The sequence below is a fragment of the Nicotiana tabacum genome, chromosome 9, assembly GCF_000715075.1.
Source record: "Nicotiana tabacum cultivar K326 chromosome 9, ASM71507v2, whole genome shotgun sequence".
NCBI lineage: Eukaryota > Viridiplantae > Streptophyta > Magnoliopsida > Solanales > Solanaceae > Nicotiana > Nicotiana tabacum.
Window position 1 is genome coordinate 81,243,299 of NC_134088.1, and position 12,791 is coordinate 81,256,089.

The following is a 12,791-nucleotide window of genomic DNA, read 5'->3' on the forward strand; positions in this document are numbered from 1 at the left end:
ATTCAACTACTTGCATATAGGTCTGGTTCAGATTGTTGTCAAACCTCTCTTTAGAAAAGGTTTAGACGTACCCATCTGCGTCCTTCTAAGAGATGCTCATCTCTTGAACTTTGATGACTCTCTCTTAGGAGTCCTTCAAAGTAACCTGGCCAATGGCCCGGTATACTTTAATTGCTATCCCAACTTCTCGGTAGATATCAATGACCCTAATGTCATGGATACTTTGACCTTAAACGTCAAAACCAAGAATATGAATAGCAAAGCTAATACTCGTGAAGTAGCTATCATTCATAGAGTCTATTATAGACTTATAGACACTACTCTTGCACCTAGAGCTCGAGTTGAAAGTGTCAAAGGAGTCACCATGCTTATGGAGGCAAATACTGATCATACCACAGTATTTGTTCCTAGACTCCTTAACTGGAATGATATACTCACGAGTGATGAATGGCACTTCGATGCCATAACTCAACCTTCTACATCGAATCTTGAAAGATCTCAAATTGAACAGGTGATTCAATTTCCTGATGGGTCTATAGATCTCAAATTCTTAGTTACAAGTCCTAACCTTTCGAGCAGAACTAGTTCCTTTAGAAGAAGGTCTACTGTCCCTTCCTTACCTTCTTCTAAACACCTGGAGGAATGCGTAACTAAAAACGCAACTTCCGTTCCAGATACTGGTAACGACAAAGGGAAAGTTACGGGAGTAGATTTCTCCCATACAGTCCCAAAAGTTTATTACCAAAATCATCCTGCTAGTCCAACCCCTAGCGATATGAATCCTCCTTAGGAAGATGTTCCGGAATTCCTTAAGACGATTAAGTCTGGTGACCCCTAAACTCCAGATCCAGAAATCATCAATCGTCTCTGGACCCATCCTGATAATATACCAAAGAGAAAATGGTATGCTGCCACTTATTCTCTTAAGCAAAAATAAAGCTTCAGAGATTGTTGGATGTCGGACATGAAAAGAATGAGATGTGAAATTGATTTCTTCAGATGGTTCGAAATATCCGGTAAATTTGAAAGCCAAAAGGATTGTTTACAGGTCCTTATCAATAAATGGTACACTGCTAACTAAAAAGTTGTTGAGTCTGTTACTCCTCCTCTAGAAGGAATAAAAATCCCAGTATCCAATACAGTAGTCTCTACCTCTCCTTTCAAAACCAAAAGTGAGAAACCTAATAGTTTGGCTGTTTGTTCAGATATCGATCGAGTCATTGAACAAAACAATTATACCAATCCACTCCTTCATGTTGTCTCTAAACAAATAGAAGACTCCAAAGAAAAATCTCTATTCAGTGGAAAACCTACCCTTTCACAGCCCAGCACTAGTCGGAGTATTGAACCTAACCCAGGTTTCAAAATCACTGAGTTCTCCAAAGACAAGTACCCAAAACTCAATGATACTTTTGATGTTTCAGGAGACATTCTTGAGAAAATCAACAATCAACTGGCTAGTTTCAGTATTTCCAAAGAAATTCCTAAAGAAGGGAATATTCTCACTATCCAAGAAAAGGAAGCTCTTCTTCAAAAACTCTCAGAAGAACGGCATCATAACTTCAAAAATTATCACAAGCGTCCTTCATTTCCTGACATTCAGTATGAGGAAAATCATCTTCTTGCCTCTACATCTCATGAAGGAAGAAGCATAATCGAATGGAATATAGATGCTTTAGCAGAGCATCAAATATACCATAAACTCCATGAAATGGGTGTTTGCATCACGGCTTACAAGATAAGAGGTTCCTCTGATAAAAAGGCAGCCTCTATGATTGTAGCTAGATTCACTGGTATGTTAAAATATTGGTGGGATAATTATTTCACCGAAGATGTTAGACAAGCCATTTACTCTGCTACAGCTATTGAAACTGTAGTCAAAACTGAGGGTGGCATGGAAACTACTTCTCAAATAACTAGAGAAGACGCTTGCGCTACACTCCTCTACCAAATTGCAAAACACTTCATTGGAGAACCCAAACTCTTCCGAGATAGAAGTTTACAAATCCTAAACAATCTATCTTGCCCATCTTTAGATGACTTTATCTGGTATAAAAACCAATTTATCAGCAAGGTCATGATTAGACCTGACTGTCATCTGGACTTCTGGAAAGAATATTTCATTAGCGGTCTTCCCCCACTGTTCGCAAGCAAGGTCCGAACAAATATCCAAAATCGTTGTGATGGTAAAATCCCTTACCATCAAATGACCTATGGTGACCTTGTCAGTATCATCAACGTTGTAGGTCTTGAACTCTGCACAAACATCAAGCTGAAAAATCAGCTCAAAAAAGAGCAACACTCCTCTAGAAGAGAATTAGGAAGTTTCTGCTAAGACTTCGGTTACACCAACATTGTAGCCCCCTCCACTCACTCTTCTAGAAAGAAAAAACCTTATAAATCTTCCATAAAGATTCATCGTAGCAAATCTCGTAGAAATTCCGAAGGTCATCCTAGGAAGAAATCCAAATTTAGAAGATCTTCAAAAACTTCTAAAAACAAAGATGTATGTTGGAACTGTGGCAAAACAGGTCATAGAGCCAATGAATGCAAATCTGACAAAAAGAAGAAGAAAATCAATCTTCTAGAGATTAATGAAGATGCCAAAAAGGAACTCTTCTCCATCTTAGAAGAAGATAATACTGATTCTTCTCCTTATTACTCATCAGATGAATATAGTGACGAAGAGAATATCAACGTCGCTTATAATTCTGATTCAAGCCAATCTGGCACTGAATGCTACTGTTCTGGAGCCTTCTGTACCTGTGACACTACTCCAGTCTCCATTAAGGTTCTTTCTGATAGCTCCAAAGAAGCTCTTTACGATGTAATACAAGACATCAATGATAATGAAACTAGGAAACGATATTTGATAGAACTCAAGAATCTCATCCTTGCTCATCAAGATGATGGACCAAAACCAAGGTCAATTGGTGAACCATTCAGCATGAAGCAAGTCATGTCTCGCTTTGATAAACCTGCCGAACCCTCAATCTCTGACTTAAGACATGAAGTCTTAGAACTCAAAGAAGAGATTAAAAATATTAAATCTAGACTTGGAAAAGTCGAACTTGATGTCCTTACAGAACAGGTCCTTAAACAAGCTAGGACTTATGAACATAAGTCCGAAAGCGAAGAAGAACCTGAACTTCATGAAAGTGAGTATCATTCAGATAATAATAACTCCACCAATCTTCGTCTTGCTCAAGACAACTTCATCTTCCCAAACTTCCGGTCTTACGGTCATTACTAGTATTAAACCTCAGAGTTATCATATTCCCATTAAAATAGTTATTAGCAAAAACTTTGTTATTAACAAAATTGCTTTACTCGACAGTGGTGCAGATTGTAACTGTATCATGAAAGGTATTGTTCCTACCCAATATTTAGAAAAGAGTACTTTTAACTATTCTCCGCAACAGGAGAACAGCTTCGTATTAACTACAAGCTTTCCAAAGCTCATATCTGTAACAATAGTATTTGTTTAACAAATAATTTTATTATTACTGAGGATATTAATGAAGATATCATCTTAGGAATTCCTTTTATCACTCAGATAAAACCTTTCATTACTGGCTTAGACGGTATTTCTACACACATATTAGGAAAAGAATTAGATTTTCCTTTTGTTAAAACTCTTTCACAAGATGAAAGTAATTTTATTAGAAAAAATACTATTTTCCGTATAAACAAACTGTCTCATCATGTAACCTTTTTAAAGCATGAAATAAAAGTTAAGAAAATCGAGCAGATTTTAAAAACCACGGAGATGGTTACTAAAATAGCCAATCTTCAAAACAATTTTGAACAAGAAATATGCTCTGATTTTCCTAACGCTTTTTGGGAAAGAAAAAAGTATTTAGTCGAACATCCTTACATTGAAGGATTCAATGAACATGTCATCTCTACCAAATCAAGACCTATTCAAATGAATCATGAAATGATGGAAACTTGCAAAATTGAGATTTCAAATCTTCTTAAAAACAATATTATTCGCCCCTCTAAATCTCCTAGGAGTTGTTCTGCATTTTATGTTAACAAAAGTGCAGAAAAGAAAGAGGTGTTCCACGATTAGTTATAAACTATAAACCCCTAAATGCTGTCCTTAAATGGATTAGATATCCCATTCCTAACAAAAGGGATCTCTTGAAAAGAACTTACAAAGTCAATGTATATAGTAAGTTTGATATGAAATCTGGTTTTTGGCAAATTCAAGTAGCCGAGAAAGACAGATACAAAACGGCTTTTAATGTTCCTTTCGGTAAATATGAATGGAATGGAATGCCATTTGGACTCAAGAATGCCCCATCTGAGTTCCAGAACATCATGAACTCCATCTTTAACGATTACAGTTATATGTCTATTGTTTACATAGATGATGTTCTTATCTTCTCTGAAAACATAGATTCTCATTTTAAGCATCTCAACACTTTTCTCAAAGTTGTTAAGAGAAATGGATTGGTAGTTAGTGCCCAGAAGATTAAACTCTTCCAAACATCCATTAGATTCTTAGGTCATGACCTATACCAAGGATCTTACAAACCCATTTGTAGAGCCATTGAGTTCTCATCCAAATTTCCTAATGAGATTACTGATAAGACTCAGCTCCAGAGATTCTTAGGAAGTCTTAATTATGTTGCTGATTTTATCCCAAACATTAGACAGGTCTGTGAACCTCTTTACAAATGACTCAGGAAGAATCCAGTCACTTGGTGCTCAGAACAAACACAGTCTGTCATCTGAGTCAAAGGTTTAGTACAAAACCTTCCCTGCTTAGGAATCCCTAACCTAGAAGCATCTATGATTGTTGAAACAGAAGCTTCAGACATAGGTTACAGAGGTATTCTTAAACAGATTTCCACCGAGTCCTCTGAACAACTGGTTCGTTTTACTTCAGAAATCTAGAATCCCGCTTAGAAAAACTATTCTATTGTTAAGAAAGAGGTCTTGTCTATAGTACTATATATTACTAAATTTCAAGATGATCTTATTAACAAAGAATTTTTAGTAAGAGTAGATTGTATGTCTGCTAAAGAAATTCTTCAAAAAGATGTCAAAAATCTTGTTTCAAAATAAAAATTTGCTAGATGGCAAGCTCTACTATCTAGTTTTGATTTAAAAATTGATTTCATTAAAGGAGAAAATAATTCTTTACCTGATTTTCTAACAAGAGAATTTTTACAGGAAAAAAATGAGGCCCTTCAAGCCTAACACCCCTTCCAAAGGAAAGGAAATCACTAAACCTCAAATGGCTAGACCATTTGTTCCTCTTCCAATTACTCCCAGTAAAACAACAGCCCCTCAAAGGCCACAACTTTCTTTTCAGAACCGATATACATCTCTAGCTGAATATCCAAAATTACCAGCACCCCTTCCAGTTCCCTCAGAGAAGCTTACCAACCCCTAACCTAATAAACCTTTTGATAAAGGATCAGCCTCTAGTTCCTCAGTTCAGACCAAGGAAAGCTATGCCATGAGAGTTCCAGAAACTTTCGCAGAAGCAGTCAACCCTTCAGCAAAAAAGGCATCAGAAGATCTTCACAAAGAAGAGAAATTTGATTATATAACAATTCAGGTATTACCCATATTAGCTCTAGACAAGGAATATGAAGGTTTCAGACTAGAAGACCTTATCAAACCATGCTTTACGGATTTTAATTATGTGGATACTGATAGTCCATACAAGATAAGAAGGTTCTATGAAGCTATTCTTATCGACACAAACTACATTGAAGTAGAACATACTTTGTGCGATAATAGACCAGGGTTTATTAATTACTCTAGGATTACTATAAAGAAAATTCTATCACCTTTTGAGTGGTTTGTATATAATTTGCACACACCAGTAGCACTAACCATGACGCATCATCCCCAAACTTACAACTAGCATGACTACAAAGCTGCTTGGTTCAATTTCCTATATCATAGACCAGGACATACTTGGTTTGTCAAATATATCCTAGAAGTCACTAAGGCTACAATTCCCAGGTGGTTCTACGAGTGGTGGAACCTATTCGGAGGAAACAAAGAAATCCTCCCATAATAATTCCTCAACAGGTTTGATGATTTTCATACCAAAGAAGCCATCTCTACTTTACCTGAGCACATTAAAATGTGTAAATAATTTATCCAAAAATGAATTCCCTTCATTATCAGTTGGAACTTTACTAAGGCAGAATTTGATAGAATCAAATATTTGTCCAAAGAAGTCAAGATCAAAGGGTGGACTCCTAAACAACAAGTCCTCAAAGCCTCGAAGAACATCCAGCAAAGCTCAACTAAAGCTTCACCTTCCAAGATAGCTCTCAAAGAAAAGCTAAAACAAGTCTTACAAACTAAAACAAGCTTCACCTTCATAGATAACTATGAAGAAAGCCAGATCATGCAATTGATTGAAGAGGCTGCTTCTATAGGAGAAAGCAGTAACAGAGACATGTGCAACCCAAAGGGGATAGATTTGGTGTACATGGACCCCAATTACGACTAAGAAGTCTGCATCAGCCACGACCGAGAAGTCTACATCAAGAAAGGAATCTTATCCTTTGTACTGTTCACTTTTAGAAAGAAAACAACTTTTACTATTTACTTTTTGAAAAGTCGAACCACCCATTATTGATGGTCGACCACATTTGATTGTCGAACAAATCAAGCCACACATTTGTACGCCTAAGATTAAAGGCATCTTTTATTCAGTCTATATAAGACCCCATTTCCCATTGTAAGAGGCATCGAAAAATTTACCAATTTTCGAAAACCTCTCCCCCTCTGTATTCTCTTAATTTTCGCTGCTATGTTTTAATTGATTCAATAAAACTCTTGTAAGTTCTTAAGAGCTTTTCTTAATGTTTTCTAATTTTCTTTAATACTGCACTTCCGTCTCTACTTGGTATCAGAGCCATGTTGGTAGTATGGGTACTTAGTATGCGCAGCTAAGTACATATATTGTCTAGGGCATGGCAAAATTACTTTCAATTATGGTATGTTAAACTTTACTTATGCTTATATCTATCTTTAATACTGTTCTTTAAAATCTTGTTCTTATAACGCTTCTTAAATATGTATGAGGTATTTATTTTCTCTATAAGTATGAGGTAACTGATTAATATCCGGTTTAGACATTGGCTAGCCTGAAGGAAATAGGTCGTTGTTGCCGAGGTAGGCGTTTAGACCTTGCTAGGTGATCCCGTCGCTAAGATAACTTTAGAGAAATCAGATGTAAACCCAAGAGGACTCTTTTAAGAAGCTGCTAGATCTAAGATGTTAAGGTACAGTATCTGATAGACATTTGCATATTTACTGTTTATTTATACGTATTGAATAGTTATTTTACCCTACCAAGCGTTCATAGCGACGTTGCTTTTTGATCCTTCGATGTCGACTCTTCCTATCATTGTGAAGCAGAATTCACCAAGTGTTGGATTGTTCACCCACCAATAGGGAACATGAGCTGGGTTTAGACTGTCGTGAGACAGGTTAGTTTTACCCTACTGATGACAGTGTCGCAATAGTAATTCAACCTAGTACGAGAGGAATCGTTGATTCACACAATTGGTCATCGCGCTTGGTTTAAAGCCAGTGGCGTGAAGCTACCGTGCGCTGGATTATGACTGAATGACTCTAAGTCAGAATTCGGGCTAGAAGAGATGCATGCGCCCGCCGTCCGCTTGCCGACCCGCAGTAGGGGCCTTTGGCCCCCAAGGGCACGTGTCGTTGGCTAAGTCATCGCGGCGGAAGAGTCGCGGTGGCTGCCTTGAAGTACAATTTCCATTGAGCAGCGGGTAGAATCCTTTGCAGACGACTTAAATATGCGACGGGGTATTGTAAGTGGCAGAGTGGCCTTGCTGCCACGATCCACTGAGATTCAGCCCTTTGTCGCTCCGATTCGTCCCTCCCCCTCCAATCCAATCAATTTCTAACTTTTTCGAAAAGAGGTTTATTCCTTCCTTGATGATATATTATATGCCAGGTGTTGGAAAATCGAACAATTCCTCAAGACCATGGAACCTATTCTATTTGTGTACTAATTGGAAAATGTGACTTGTCACTTAGTCGTGTTGTGGGAAAGGCTTGCCTATGACGCTAAACCCTATTTCACTTCTAGAGGTTTTTCGGGGTGTCGCGTGCGATGCCAAGGCACAAGCCAAGAGTGATGTGCCAATAAAATGTCACATATAAAGGTTTTCGTGGTGTCGCGTGCGAGGACGCGGCCATGGCATGGCGTCGGACATGGCCATGGCACGGCGTCGGACGCTGCAGGACATGGCACGGCGTTGGACGTGGCCATGGCACGGCGTCAGACGCTGCAGGACAAGGCACGGCATGGTCGAACGCGACCATGGCACAACGTCAGATGTGGAAGGACGTGGCCATAGCATGGCGTCGGATGTGGCAGGACATGGCCATGGCACGACACTGCACGACATGGCACGTCATCGGACGTGGCAGGGCATGGCCATTGCATGACGTCAGACGTGGAAGGACATGTCCATGGCATGACGCAGGACATGGCAGGGCGTGGCCATGGCACAGCGCCAGACGTGGTAGGACATGGCCATCGCATGATGTAGGACAGATGGGACATGGCAGGGCGTGGCCATGGCACAGCGTCGGATGTGGTAGGACATGACGGGACATGGCAGGACATGGTCGTGCATGGCCGTGGCTCGATGGCGGACATGGCAGGGCATAGCCATGGCACGGCATCGGACGTGGCAGGACACAGGACATGATAGGACATGGCAGGGCGTGGTCGTACATGGCCATGGCCTGACGTCGGACTTGACAGGACATGGCCATGGCAGGACGCAGGACATGGTAGGACACAGGACATGGCAGGACATGGCAGGGCGTGGCCATGGCACGACGTCGGACATGGCAGGACATGGCCAAGGTAGGACGCAGGACATGGCCATGGCAGGACGCAGGACATGGCAGGACGCAGGACATGGCCGGGCGTGGCCATGGCACGACGTCGAACATGGCAGGACATGGCCATGGCAGGATGTAGGACATGGCAGGATGCAGGACATGGCAGGGCGTGGCCATGGCACGGTGTCGGACATCGCATGACATGGCTATGGCACAATGCAGGACATGACAGGACATGGCCACGGCAAGACGCAGGACATGGCAGGACGCAGGACAAGGCAAGGCGTGGCCATGGCACGGTGTCAGACATGACAGGACATGGCCATGGCATGACGCAGGACATGGCAGGACGCAGGACATGGCAGGACATGGCCATCGCATGGCATCGGACGTCGCAGGACATGGCCATCGAACGATGCAGGACATGACGGGACATGGTAGGGTGTGGTCGTACATGGCCATGGCCCGACGTCGGACGTGGCAGGACATGGCAGGAAGTAGGACATGGCAGGACGCAGGACATGGCAGGGCGTGGCTATGGCACGGCGTCGAACATGGCAGGACATGGCCATGGCAGGATGCAGGACCGACGGGACATGGCAGGGCGTGGTCGTACATGGCCATGGCCCGACGTCGGATGTGGCAGGACATGGCAGGACGCAGGACATGGCAGGGCGTGGCCATAGCCCAGCGTCGGATGTGGAAAGACATGACCGTGGCAGGACCAGGACATGGAAGGGCGTGGTCGGACGTGGCCATGGCCTGACGTCGGACGTGACAGGACATGGCCATGGCACGACGTAGGACATGGCAGTACATGGAAGGGCGTGGCCATGGCACGACGTCGCACCACGTCGCAAAATATCTAGTGCTAGCCAATGTTTAACAAGATGTCAAGCACAATGATGTTGGTGGTTGGTGGTCGTGGCTGGCGGTAGTGGAAAATTATGGTGGTTCGAGCGGTAGTGACCGGCGACGGTTGGTGCGATGCTTGGTGGTTTTGTAGCGGTGGTTTGATATCGAAATCACATATGGTGGTTGTCACAAAGGAGGTGCGTCATGGTTATTGGTGGTTGGTCATCTATATGTTTTTATAATAATATTAAGTATTTTACCTATTTTTTACATATTTTTAATTAATTTTATGCATTTTTTGTAATTTTAAATAGTTTTTATGGTACTTGTTTTATAAAATATTTATTATTTTATGTGTTATATTATTACTAGATGTATTGGAAATTTTCTCCATTGTTTTTTCTATATTTATAATAATTTTCTTATTTTTTTGTATTTTATTATGTATTGTTTCGTTTTATAATAAATATTTATTTAAAAAAATATTATTTTTTGTAAAAAATATCATTTACAATGTTTAAAAGTCATTTGTGAATATATTAGCTAAGTTGTACTTTGGTTTGTGCATTTTGGTGTTGTACATGTCTATTATGTTTCTCTGGCCAAAACATGTCTACTCCTGTCACTTGGATTTTTTCTTAAGACATATATAAGGGGGGTAGAGGTGTTGAAAGGCACCTCAAGGTGCTTGCTGCCAGGCCGAGGCAGGCATGCACGGGGGACGCTGGCATGCGGCGTGGGCATTGGGGGCATGCACGGCTTGTCCGTGCTACGTCCCCGATGTTCGCAAAGCGTGTCGGCAAGTACTTGTGTGTGCTCGTAGTACGTCTGGTGGTGGGCATCGCTCGTGGCGGCTGATGGCTTTTGGCAACGTAACGGCGGAGCGTCGTGCAAGTAGCGCCGCAAGGTGCCGTGTGCATGGGGCTAAGCTCAGTACGTTCTGAATGCCATCGGTTCTTGGGGGCGAAATCGAGAGGCGACATCGCTCGTGGCAGCTGATGGCTTTTGGCAACGGAACGGTGAGGCCTCATGCAAGTAGCGCCGCAAAGTGCCGTGCACATGGGGCTAAACTCAGTATGTTCCGATTGCCATCGGTTGTTGTGAGTTGTGTCTGGCATCGCTCGTGGCGGCTGATGGCTTTTGGTAACAGAACGGTGAGGCCTCGTGCAAGTAGCGCCGCAAGGTGCCGTGCGCATGGGGCTAAGCTCAGTACGTTTTGATTGCCATCGGTTGTTGTGAGTTGTGTCTCGCATCGCTCGTGGCGGCTGATGGCTTTTGGAAACGGAACGGCGAGGCCTCGTGCAAGTAGCGCAGCAAGGTGCCGTGCGCATGGGGATAAGCTAAGTACATGCTGATTGCCATCGGTTGTTGGGGGCAACATCGGGAGGCGACATCGCTCGTGGCAGCTGATGGATTTTGGTAACGGAACGGCGAGGCCTCGTGCAAGTAGCGCCGCAAGGTGCCGTGCGCATGGGGATAAACACAGTACGTTCTGATTGCCATCGGTTATTGTGGGAAACATCGGGAGGTGACATCGCTCGTGGTGGCTCATAGCTTTTGGCAACAGAACGGCGAGGCCTCGTGAAAGTAGCACCGAAAGGTGCCGTGCGCATGGGCCTAAGCTAAGTACGTGCTGATTGCCATCGGTTATTGGGGGCAACATCCGGAGGCGACATCGCTCGTGGCAGCTGATGGCTTTTGGCAACGGAACAGCGAGGCCTCGTGCAAGTAGCGCCGCAAGGTGCCGTGCGCATGGGGCTAAACTCAGTACGTTCCGATTGCCATCGGTTGTTGTGGGCAATATCGGGAGGCGACATCGCTTGTGGCGGCTGATGGCTTTTGGCAACGGAACGGCGAGGCCTCGTGCAAGTAGCGCTGCAAGGTGTCGTGTGCATGGGGCTAAGCTAAGTACATGTCGATTGCCATCAGTTGTTGTAAGTTATGTCTGGAATCGCTCATGGCGGCTGATGGCTTTTGGCAACGGAACGGCGAGGCCTCGTGAAAGTAGCACCGCAAGGTGCCGTGTGCATGGGGCTAAGCTAAGTACGTGCTGATTGCCATCGGTTGTTAGGGGCAACATCGGGAGGCGACATCGCTCGTGGCAGCTGATGGCTTTTAGCAATGGAACGACGAGGCCTCGTGCAAGTAGCACTGCAAGGTGCCGTGCGCATTGGGCTAAACTCAGTACGTTTCGATTGCCATCGGTTATTGGGGGAAATATCGGGAGGAGACATCGCTCATGGTGGCTGATGGCTTTTGGCAACGGAACCGCGAGACCTCGTGCAAGTAGCGCCGCAAGGTGCCATGCACATGGGGCTAAGCTAAGTATGTGTCGATTGCCATCGGTTGTTGTGAGTTGTGTCTGGCATCGCTCGTGGTGGCTGATGGCTTTTGGCAACGAGAACGGCGAGGCCTCGTGCAAGTAGCACCGCAAGGTGCCGTGCGCATGGGGCTAAGCTCAGTACGTGCCGATTGCCATCGGTTGTTGGGGGCAACATCGGGAGGTGACATTGCTCGTGGCAGCTGATGGATTTTGGAAACGAAACGGCGAGGCCTCGTGCAAGTAGCGCCGCAAGGTGCCGTGCGTATGGGGCTAAATTCAGTACGTTCCGATTGCCATCGATTGTTGTGAGTTGTGTCTGGCATCGCTCTTGGCAGCTGATGGCTTTTGGCAACGGAACTGCGAGGCCTCGTGCAAGTAGCGCTGCAAGGTGCCGTGTGCATGGGGCTAAGCTAAGTACGTTCTGATTTCCATCGGTTGTTGTGGAAAACATCGGGTGGCAGCATCGCTTGTGGCAACTGATGTCTTTTGGCAATGGAATGGCGAGGCCTCATGCAAGTAGCGCCGCAAGGTGCCGTGTGCATGGGGCTGAGTTTAGTACATGTTGAAGGTCGTGCGGTTGTTGTGGGTTGTGTCTGTGGCTTTAATTTGTGGCGCCTTGTTCATTTCTATACTCCAACGGTTCGTGCCCGGCGGGGCTTGTCTTGGATTTGCAATGTTGGCATTGGCAACAACACATGGCTACGCGTCGCGTGTTGGGGCTGTTGTCGGCATGTATCGGCGAGGC